Below are 12220 nucleotides of genomic sequence, written 5' to 3'. Positions count from 1 at the left end.
AATTCTACAGAGACAGGGAGCAGAGAGGACAAACTAGACACAGGTGAAGACAGAATGTGCCAGAGAATATAAAGGAACCAGAAGATTAGGACATACTAACTGCCAAAGTTAGTATGAAGCCAGGCAGAGCAATTCAGTCAGAAGCTGAGAGAAGCTGGACTGAAGCGTGGAAGATTAGATTGTATGGAGGCTAGAGGCTTCCAGACCTAGGCCTAGGGACAGTTAGAACAGAGGAGGAAATGCTCTGGGCTCAGCCCACGCTGGGTATCTGCACACCTCGGGTATGACTCTCATTCCATCCCATCATCTGAGGAAATAGAAGCAACACTTACAGTTCTTTATTTCTTTTTCTTTCTTCCTTTTGTTTGTTTTCAAAACAGGGTCTTACTATGTGTTAGGACCTAGGTAAAATATTAAGGTCTAGGCCTAGGTGTCTGTCACCGGGCTAGCCTGCCATTATAAGGAAATTTTCTTATATGTTTCTGCTGTTCCTAGGAAGCTTTCTAATGTTAGGATTGATTGTGTTCTGTGTCCTTGGAAACCAGTCATGATAGACATCAGTCAGAAGCCCACAGTAAACTTGGACCCAAACCAACCACTCAGCAGCATACCTTGTGCCTGTGTATGAGCTTTTATGGCGTACGCTGCCCCTGGGATGGACCCCAACATCAGAGAGACACCTGCACCCATATAAGAAACTATTTGGAATAAGAATTCCATTTTGAGTAGTGGTCCAGTAAAGTTTAAGCTCCCAAGACCTCCCTGGGAACTGACATCCTACTTGGCAGAAAGAGACATGTTCATGGGTAACTGACATCCTAGTCGGCAAATTAGGACATCACTATTAGACGAGCTCCATCCTTGTCGACAAATTAGGACATGAACGTTAGACAAGGCAAGTTCCCTGCTATAGTCAGATACCCCAACTGATGGGGGCAGGATAAGTGTACAACAAAGACACACTCCTACGGAAATCCCCTATCCCTAAATCCTGATTGGTGGAATAACTTGACACAGATGTTTGTGGATTTTAGTCTTAAAAACCACTTTAGGATCTTAACTCGGGGTCATGGTTCAGTTACCGAATCCGGACCTATGCTGTGGCCGACCAGTCCTGGGGTGTATGCTCAATAGACTATCCCTGCCTAAATGAGGTCAGTGTTCCTGTGATTTTTCAAGACAATTCCTGAACCCCAACACTATCTATCTCTGGCTGTCCTGGAACTCACAGAGTTCCTCCTCTCTTTGCCTCTCAAGTGCTGAGACAAAAGGTATGTGTCACTACACCCAGCATTTAGGCATTTTTCTTAATTGAGATTCCCTCTGCTCAGGTGACTCTAGCTTATGTCAAGTTGACATTAAAACCTGTGCATGGCAGCAGGAAATATCACCAATGAAATATATCAGATCCACTCAGTTCATCAAGCACCCCGGCTTAGTACCACAGATTATGATAGTGTCTGTCACTTTTCCTGTGTAGTGACAAGACTGACTGGAAGCTGCCAGTGACAGAGCCCAGCCAATTAAGAGGTGCTCAGACCACATGTTGCTAGCTAAGGAGGACAGGGTCCCAGTTCAGAATTTGAAGTATGGTTCCTGTTGAATGTTTATCTCTTTTGCACCATACACAATAGAAAAATCAAATTCGGAGGCATTGTAATTTGGGGATAGTCCCAACAGAAGGGTGTGGGGGAAGGGGGAGGGGGAAGGTCTCATTGTAGAGGCAAAATACAGCTGTCACCTTAAAGAGAGTGAGAATAGGCTAGTCTCCAGCCCCCACATCCAGCCCTCACCCCTAGCCCCTGCCTCCAGCCCCTGCCATGACTCTGTCTGGGAAACATTGATTCTGGTTGCCCTAAATAACATGTTCAGTATGAAAACAGTTTCATGAAGTTTTTATAGTTACCAAACAAAAAGGAGGCACAGGATTGACGGCTGAGCGGTTAAGAGTACTGACTGATCTTCCAGAGGTCCTGAGTTCAATTCCCAGCAACCACATGGTGGCTCACAACCATCTCTAATGGGATCTGTTGCCCTCTTCTGGTGTGTCTGAAGACAGTGACAGTGTACTCATATACATAAATAATTAATATTAAAAAAAACAAAACAAAACCAAAAGGAGATGTAAATCAAAACATATTCTTTCAAAATACATTAGTGGGAAAGTCAGACAGGAGGAATACAGCAAACAGAAAACCTGTAATATGCCTCATATACTAGAAATGAAATTCTTCGGTAGTTTTGATGGAAACTACTGTTCTACTACTGAATTGACACTTTCTGTAAGGTGTGGCTTCATAGGCACAATGATGTTAGGTCACACAGAGCAGGCAAGGAGTGCCTATTAGCAGGATAATTTGGCTCTGGATCTACAGCATTCCAACTCTCCATGATTACAATATTCTAATCAGTCGATCGGCCTCATAGACTCTTTAACAAAAGCATACAATTTTTTTTTTCTGGAAACATCAGTTTATATAGTCTAGCCCCATAGCCCTTCTCTGTCTGAGATCCTTCATTCTTTCTCCCCCTTCCAGGTCTACTAAGAGTTCATGTGTACCAGGGGTGTAGTTATACTGAAGGGAAGGCCCACAGACTCACTGGATTCTACTGACAGAAAACCTTGATATATAATTCAAGCTGAGCTGGGTGTGGTGGTACACGCCTAATTTAGTCCAGGCAGTCAGGAGGCAGAGGCAGGCAGATCTCTGAGTTGCAGGCCAGCCTGGTCTACAGAGCAAGATCCAGAACAGCCAGGGTTACACAGAGAAAGCCAGTAAACCACCACATTATCTCTTGGGGCTCGGCCGGGCTGGCAATGCGGGCGGTGCTGAGCCAAATCCCATGGTCATGGGAAAGGCACGGTGAAGTTCCTGTCTTCTGAAATCTGTCAGACCTTTCGCGCTCCCTCAAAGGGCTGACCCTGATTTCTCAGGTTCCTCTTCCCCTTGTGACTCAGCTAGCACATCTGTCCAGCCATCCTCCCAAGGCTGGAGGGTTCCAGTGGCCCCCATCTACCTAACCCTGGGAACTTTCTCCCTTCATTTGCCTCTGGCATCTCTCAGCCATGGGCGGTTCCACTCTTGCAACAGCCTGAATAAACCACTTGCTTAACCTTTCTGCCCCTCAGCCTTTAACAGGCATGTTTAGTAAACTTTTTACTTTGAACATAAGGAACTATATCTTTTTAAAATTATAGATAGGCTCTTTATAGCTCCTATAGAGACAGGAGCTCTTTATACTCCACCAAGAAAGTGCCAGAGGATCAGGGAGATGGCTGAGACACTAAAATCATTCTTTTTGTTGTTGTTGTTGTTGTTGTTGTTGTTGTTTTGAGACAGGGTTTCTCTGTGTAGCCCTGGCTGTTCTGGAACTCACTCTGTAGACCAGGCTGGCCTCAAACTCGGAGATCCGCCTGCCTCTGCCTCCCAAGTGCTGGGATTAAAGGCGTGTGCCACCACCGCCCGGCCTAAATTCATTCTTTTCCCCTGTAGAGGACTCAGGTTTGGTTCCCATCATCCACATGGTGGCTCACGAGTGTTTGTAACTCTAGTTCCAGGACAGCCGGCGCCCTCTTCTGACCTCTGCAGATGCCAGTCATGCATGTGCTGCACCCAAAATTAAGTAAACACTGAGGCCTGGAGAGATGGCTCAGTGACTAAGAGTACTGGCTGCACTTCCAGAGGTCCTGAGTTCAATTCCCAGCAACCACATGGTGACTTACCACCATCTCTAATGAGATCGCCCTATTTTGATGTCTGAAGATAGTTAAGGTATGCTCCTATCCATAGAATAAATAAATAAATCTTTATAAAAAAATTAAAAAAAAAGAAAGAACTGAAAAATAGTCAAGTGTGGCTGTGTAGGTCTGTAATCCCAGCCCTTGGGAGGCCAAAGCAAGAACATCATTCTTGGCTACACAGTGAATTCAAGACCAGTCTGGGTTTCATGAGACCCTGCTTCTTAAAAACAAACCAAACAGAAAACAAAAGACCACCACCAACAGAAACAATGTTAACAAAAGACCACCACCAACAGAAACAATGTTAACAAAAGACCACTACCAACAGAAACAATGTTAAAGTTTTAGCCAGTTATGCTTCTTACCTATCTATAAACATGAGAAGCTGAGTCAGGAGAGTCCCTGTGATTTAGAGGTTGACCTGGGCTGTGTAACAAATTCTAAGATAGTTTGCACTACAGAATGAATGTCATCTCAGGAAAAAAAAATTACAAAAGCAAAAAAAAAAAAAAAAAAAGAATCATTTCAAAAATGTCAGTTTGAAGAACTGTCAAATGATTGGTCTGGAGCTGCCTAGATCAGTTGTCTGGAAGTCCAGGTGGTAAGTAGACTTTGAAGAGAAACATTAATCCTCAGTGGGGAGAAACTGAGGAAGTTTGGCTTGTTTGCTGGGGGCAAACCTTTCCCATTGGACTTTCATTTAACTTCTAGGCTAATGGCCCATGTTCACAGGACACTGTTGTGTTTCTCCCTTCCCAGAGGCCTCCGGGACAGAGCTGGAGAGAAGGCTCAGCAGGTGAGAGTCATCGCTGTACTTCCAGATTTCCGTTCCCAGCACCTGCGTCAGCTTACCACCACCTGTGACCTCCCCTGGTCTCTCCATAGACCCGCATCCTTTCATATACAAATAATAAAATAAAGATTTAAAAATGCTAGGGGATATATGTGTGTGTGTGTGTGTGTGTGTGTGTGTGTGTGTACATATATACATATATATTCACGTGTGTATAGTTTTCATGCCAGACTATGAAATTTTGTTTTCTACAGTCACATCTGACTTCTAGCTTATTCGATACTACGGCAACCATCTGCTTGTCTCATGTTTCGTCAGTAGAAATAACGGGTGGAAATAACCTGAGACGTTCGCATCCAACAGTGCATCCTCTTCCCAGTGAGGATGCTGAACAGCTCCTGGCTCTAGTCTGTTAATGAGCTGCTCTGAGGTTTGTTTGCAACCACTCACTTCCTCCCCTCCCACACTCCTCCCACCCCCAACCCCAGCTCCTCAAGTGGCTCCGCCATCAGAATTGTCAGGGATGGTTTTTGATTTCCACCATGCTGAGCTGCGGAGGTTTCTAGTCTACAGTGTTATCTGCTCAAGGCTGATCCAGTCTTAGCTCGGAGCTCATCCAGCAGTGCCTCTTGTGGGGCCAGAGTAGATAGAACTCTGACTGGAGCTGTGCTGGGGGTGGGCGTGGGGATGCTTCTGTTTTCCTGATGGTTAGGAGCAGGGACACCCAATCCTAACGTCAGCTACCTCGTGACCATCCTGGTATGTGTGTGTCATTTGGTGACAGGGGACAAAAGAGGACTGACTGTTCGCAATGTCTCTCCTGTGGTTTAAGAAAGGAGAGGTTGAGCCGGGCGTGGTGGCATACGTCTTTAATCCCAGCACTCGATTTCTGAGTTCGAGGCCAGCCTGGTCTACAGAGTGAGTTCCAGAACAGCCAGGGCTACACAGAGAAACCCTGTCTCGAAAAACCAAAAAAAAAAAAAGGTTGAAGTGGAGGGTGGCACAGAAAGCCACCTGTCCCAAGTGACTTAACTCTAATCCTCTTACCTATGTCAAGTTCCTATTCAGTTGAGGAACTGTCCCATATAGGTTGAGAGACTTTGGAGGACTTGTTTCTAAGTTTTTTGTTTTTTTTGGCTTTTTTTTTGGTGATCAATCAATTTTTAAAAAGGGTTTGATTGATCATGACTTAACAGGAGTCCCCTTACCTGCGGGATACATTTCAAGACGCTCTTCTAAAGATACCTTAAACTCTGAGTAATTACAACCTATCCATATGTCATAGAATTTCCTATGTAGGCACAGTGAAAGATTAGCAATAATGCCGGACAGTGGTGGCACACACTTTTAATCCCAGCACTCGGGAGGCAGAGGCAGGTGGATTTCTGAGTTCGAGGCCAGCCTGGTCTACAAAGTGAGTTCCAGCCAGGGCTATACAGAGAATCCCTGTCTCAAAAAACCAAAACCAAAACCAAAACCAAAACCAAAAACAAAAACAAAAATTAGCAATAATAATAAAAGTAGACCAATTGAAGGGACTCTGGACAGCTTGAGCTTGATGAACATGGCTCTGGCAGGCCTTGCCCTTCCCCCATGCCCTCTGCCTTGCTAAAAACTGTTAGGTGACATTCCCACAACTCTCCCCTACTCTACCCCTCCTCTGAGGTCTATTCCCTTATTTGTCCACTTCCTCCTCCTGAGGCTGACTTCCAAGGTCCAGCTGTCAAAGTACTGAAGCCCAGCAATCAAAAGCCTCCATTGGCTCAACTGGTTAACATGCCCAATCAAAATCAAACTCCTCATCCTAACTCGGTTCCCCTCTTTACCTTAATAAACTGTCATGTGCCTATGGGCCAAGTGTGTCTCTTCTCTTTCTAGAGACAGTCCTTTATTTCCATCTAGGACAAATAGCCCTCCTTCCTCTCCCTTGTTCCCTTCCCCTTCTCCCTCATCCTCAATCTCTTCTGTTTGTCTCTTATTCTCTGCCCTCAGGGGCAAATAAATCTCCTTTGTGCTAAGAACTTGGCCTTGGGGGCACTGAGCTGATACATATTCTAACACGAATTATAACAGTACACTTTGATACATTTACTTAGCATAGAAGAGTTTTTTATTTCTAGAATTTTTCCACACTGAAAGTGTGTAAGCTGAAACCACAGACATTGGGAGATCACTGAAGGATAAATGTTAGGGCTGGGTATTTCTGACAAGACCGCACTTGGCATTCTTAGAGAACACCTTTGAGTGTCTCTGGACCATGTGATGAGCAATGGAGAAAATAAAGACTCCCAGTGCCCTGGTTTGCTTTCAGTTGCTGTAATAAAACACTGACCGAAACCAAGCTGGGGAAGAAAAGGGTTTATTTCAGCTTACAGGTTATAGTCCATCCCTGAGGAGAGCCGTAACAGGAACTCAAGAGCCTGAAGCAGAAACTATGGAGGAACTCTGCCTACAGCTTTAGTCCCAAATTCACATTCTGTTACTTTTCCTAGACAGCACCTGCTTAGGAAGGGTACCACCCACAGTGGTATCCTCCTAAATTAACAATCAAGAAGATGTCCCACAGACACGCCCACAGGCCAATCTATGGAGGCCATCCCTCAGTTGAGGGTCTCTCTTCCTAGGTGGGTCAAGTTAACTAAGCTTATTCATTGCACTTCTGCAGAGCCTATTTGATAAACAAACTTTCCTGCAGCGGGTGGGGGTGGGGGTGGCTGTGGCTGTGGCAGTGTGGTGCAAACCTAAGCCCAACCTTCAGGAGGCAGAGGCAGGATGATTTCTTTGGAATTTCAGGCCAGTCCAGTCTACATAGTTCCAGGACAGCCAAGGCTACATTGTGAGGTACTGTCTCCAAAACAAAACTGACAGTACATAAGCCAACACATTACTTCTTTGGATAATCCCTCCAAATTGCCTATTAAAGTACAGATGCTGGTTTGAATGCTTTGGATATTAAAACAATTTTCTTTTGTATTGGGACCAATTGTGGTAGAGCGTGCCAACATTTAGAAGACAGAGACAGGCATATCTCCGAGTTGGGGGACAGTCTGGTCTACATAGCGAGTTCTGGGACTGCCAGGGCTACAGAGTGAAACGCTATCTCAAAAAAAATTGTGTGTGTGTATATGTGTGTATACATGCTCCTGTGTGTATGTGCACATGTGTGTATATATGTGTTATATGTATGTACACATGTTCCTGTGCATGTGTGCATGTGTATATGTACATGTATGTATGTGTATGTGTGCCTATACATGTTCCTGTGTGTATGTGTGTGTGCATGTGTATATGTGCATGTATGTATGTGTATGTGTGCCCACACATGTTCCTGTGTGTGTGCATGTGCATGTGTGTATGTGTGTGTTATATGTGTGAACTCATGTTCCTGTGTGTATGCATGTGTGCATGCGTCTGTGAATGTGTGCACAAACAAGCATATATGTGCAAGCATTTTACCTAACTATCCTCTGTCTTCCACCATGGCCATCTTTCTACACAGGAACTGGAGTTCCAAACTTGGATTCTCATGCTTGTGTGGTAAACCAACCATCAGAGACATCTGTCCAGCCTGGATGACTTATTCCTTCTGGGTTTGTTGCTGATCTTTGTCTGATTGTTTGGGCTTTTTGAAACAAAGTCTTACTTGGCTTTCAAACTCATATCTCAGTCTCCCAAATACTGAGATTACAGTCACGTACCACAATGTCTGGCTGCTTTCTATAGCCAATTAACAGACTGGCCAGCTGTAGAGGGAAGAGGGGGGACCAAGAGACTGCGATTCCTGTCTTAATCAAGGGTTTTCCTTACAAGTAACAAATCAGATTCAACCAGGATTAAGCTAAAGGGGAGAATTAAGGAGCTCTTGGTGTGCCTTGGAACTCAGAGCTGGACAAAGACAGAGGTCAGGGTACCTGGAGTATACTGTTGAAGAAGACACCCCATGTTTGTATGAAGGCAGAGCTATGGGAGGACAGTCCATGGGAGGGCAAGACTAGATACATGGTTTGTCCTGGCAGGGCCTGCAGGATGGGGGGGGACAGCAGACCTGGACACTTCTGTGTAGGTCTGGGTCTCTCTCCACCACATAATACAAGGGACTGTCAAGCAGTTGACAACCCACACAGAATGCCATTTTGCAGTTTAAAAAATGCTGAAAATCTTATAATCTGCTATCAGAATAAATATAACAATTATTAATCAAGTTGTAGATATATAGCTCAGTGGTAGAACGCTTGCCTAGAGGGAATGAGGTCCCCTGGGTTCCATCCTCAGTCAACAGAAATTAAATTAATAAGATTTTATTTTGTTGCCGCTTTTCTACACACACACACACACACACACACACACACACATATATACATATATACACACACATATATATATATATATATATATATAAATTTAAAAACACTTATCGTGTGTGGGTAAGGCACTGCACATATGTGGGGGTCAGAGGGCAGCTTTCAAGTTTTCTTCTACTATGTGGGTCACGGGGATCAAGCATGTCATCAATCTTGGTGGCAAGTATCCTTACCCACTGATCTGACTTCCTAGCCCCCCCCCCCCGCTTCATATTTTGAAGCCAATAAAAACTTCTCAGCCTCGCAAATACGTCTGAGAATCTCTGTAAGATCCAGGATTGCTCTCAGTTCTGAATCTACTTCTTTCCTGGAGCCCAGGGCTCCTGAAACCTCAGCTGCTCCATTGTGACCATTTCCTCCGCCAAAGAGCCCCAGTTGAAATCAATCCAGGGATGATACCTGATGAGCAGCTCTGATAAAGGGTCAGGTAGGAACCCGAGCCGCCTTGGGGACAGCCTGCGAATCTCTGAGCAGACACACATTCTCCATTAGAGGCTCTGAAGGAGACCAACTTCAGCAAAAAATCATTAAAAGATGCTGATTCTGCACTTGTCTCTAGTCGGCTGTGCCGGGTTGCTGGGGGAAGCAGGCAAGTATAGTTTTCCACTAAAACAGAATGGAGCAGTAGGTGTGGGACGGTAAGACAACCCCACGCTTAACCTTGAACTGGCCGTGAAACACGCCATCTAAGACTTTCAAGAGACAGGAAGGAAGGAGCGTCCGAGTGACTGCCGTTGTCTCAAGGTTACCAAGTGGGATAGGAGTTCAGAGCTTCTAGTAAGAGTGCAGGGGCCTGGCGCTGAGTGTCAGATTCTCCCCAGAAGATTTAACCAATCCCCTGGTGTGGGTTTGATAAGGCTGTCTGTCTGTCTGTCTGTCTCTGTCCCTCTGTGTGTTTGTGTGTATTTGTTCATGTGTACATACATCTCTGTGTGCTTGTACCTGTGTACTTGTTCATTTGTATGTAAATAGGTGTGTGTGTGTGTGTGTGTGTGTGTGTGTGTGTGTGTGTAGGCCAGAAGTCCAAGGCAAGTATCCTCCTCACTCTTTGCCTTATTGCTTTTAAACTTTTACTATTTTATATGTATGGGTATCTTACCTGCACATACATCTATGTATCATGTATGTGCTTGGTACTGGAAGAAGTCAGAAGGAGGTACCATATCCCTTTGAACTGGAGTTAGAATCAGTTGTGACCTGCCATGTGGGTGCTGGGAACTGAACCTATGTCCTCTGGAAGAGCAGCCAGTGATCTTAACTGCTGAGCCATCTCCTTAGCTTTTCCCACCGTTTTGTTTTGTTTTGTTTTGTTTTGTTTTGTTTTGTTTTTTTGGAGACAGCATCTCTGACTGCCCCTGAGGCTCATCAATTTAGCTAGACTGTCTCTCCAGGGAACTTCAGGGGTCTCCTATCTCAGCTTCCCCAGTGCTGAGATTACAGTTGCCGGATGCCCTGTCCGGCTAGGGTGCTCCGGGTCTGAACTCAGCCCCTCATGCTGGAACAAGACTTTACCTTAAGCCACCTCTCCAGCCCCTTGGGTTTGAGAATTTTAACACTCTAGGCAGCACTTTGTATCTAGGCATCTTCCTATGTCTAGCCCCAAGTGGGCTGGATTTGAACATCTCCTGTAAGGAGGCCCCAGCTGCCGTGGGGAGTGGCAAAGGGGCTTAGACACACACAGCAAAAGAACCAGATGCAAGACTGAGCATTTTGAAGCCTGATTGAGGGGCTGAAAGGGAGCCCCCACCTGGGACAGCTGCAGTTACCTTCAGCCTTCCCTGACCACCAACGACAGAGGTGTAAACTGATCCATCTGGAAAGACAAACAACATTTTAAAATTCCAAATAACGTTTACTTTAAAATATTTTCATATTAATGTCAACTTATGTATTTTAATTATATAATTTAATTATTTTTTAATTTTAAAATTTATTTTATTTATAAATTAACTTTATCTAATTATGTATAAATATAGCTTTAGTTTATTTGGTTAAATTAAGATGAATTTTATGTGTGTGGATGTTTTGCCCTCAGGGATGTCTGTGTGCCATGTTCCTGGTGCCTGCTGCAGGCCAGAAGAGGGCGTCAAACATCCTCTTAATGTGCGTCCTCTGGAAGAACAAAAGTGCTCTTAACTGTTGGCCTACCTCTAGAGCCCTTCGAATTTATTTTTCAATTGTGTAGGATCATTGTACATATCTGGGCTGAGGAGACAGTTCAGCACAGAGGGCTTCCCTAACATGTACAAAGTAACGCAAAATAGTGAAAAGAAAATTGTACTACTTTCGTGGTTCTTTGTTAACTTCACACACACACACACACACACACACACTATTTTATTTAATGATCAAATAATTTCTGTGTCCCAAAGAAGTATTCAACTTTTGGAGCTTTATTGGGAATCTCCAAATTCTTTGTAGCTTGACATCAAAGTAACATTTGTGTTTGGTCGTTGTTGGCTGTCTGGTAACTCGATATGTAGAACAGGCTGGCCCAAGAGTCACAGAGATCTGCCTGCCTTGGTCTCCTGAGTGCTGCACATAATTACATGTGTTTGCTACCACGCCTGGCCCGGGTATCCTTTCTAAAGGATGTGCCAATACTGGTAGTTTTGAAACGTGCGTTTTCCCTCCACAGTGGTGGGGCTCAGGTGGAGAATTGAGCTGCTCTTCTTCTGGGTATTTATATGTCGGATTCACAGTTGAACCACCAGGTTTGGGAGGAGGGGGTGGGCTATGGGCAGTTTCACACCACTAAAGATTCTTGCTATTATTAAACAAAAGAAGTGCGCGCGTGTGTGTGTGTGTGTGTGTGTGTGTGTGTGTGTGTGTGTGTGTGTGTGCGCGCACACCAGCTGAGAAAGGACTCTTTCAGCAATGCGAGGGAACAACCTTGCAAAAGGCTTTTTGCTCCGTTTTTCTCCAGGTCCTTGCTGGTGAACCTTAACTAAGGTAAACCACCAGCATCCAGAGCAAGCCCCAAGCAGTGTGGCTTACAACATCTTCCCTTTTATGTAGGACCCCTTGGGCAACAGGTCTCAGTTCCCCTCTGTCACCACAGACCTGCTGAGTTGAGTGACTTTGGCGAGCCAGTAGCTACTCTGCGGATGCGGGAAGAAAATCTCCTCTGGCATATCCAGCCTGTTCAGTGCCAGACATGAAGTGTGAGGGCAGGTTTGATGGAATGGCGGATGCTCCTCTGAGTGGGCGGTAACCTCTTGCCAGGAAACCCCCCATCTGGAAAACACCCCATGTTTGCAGCCTCCTGAGATCTGAGTGCCCCCTCTCGCTCCTACTTCTCAGAGTATACAAGGAGCTGAGGGA

This window comes from Mus pahari, chromosome 5 (assembly GCF_900095145.1).
Source record: "Mus pahari chromosome 5, PAHARI_EIJ_v1.1, whole genome shotgun sequence".
NCBI lineage: Eukaryota > Metazoa > Chordata > Mammalia > Rodentia > Muridae > Mus > Mus pahari.
The sequence above is the reverse complement of the archived record's forward strand: the minus strand, read 5'-3'. Positions refer to the sequence as shown.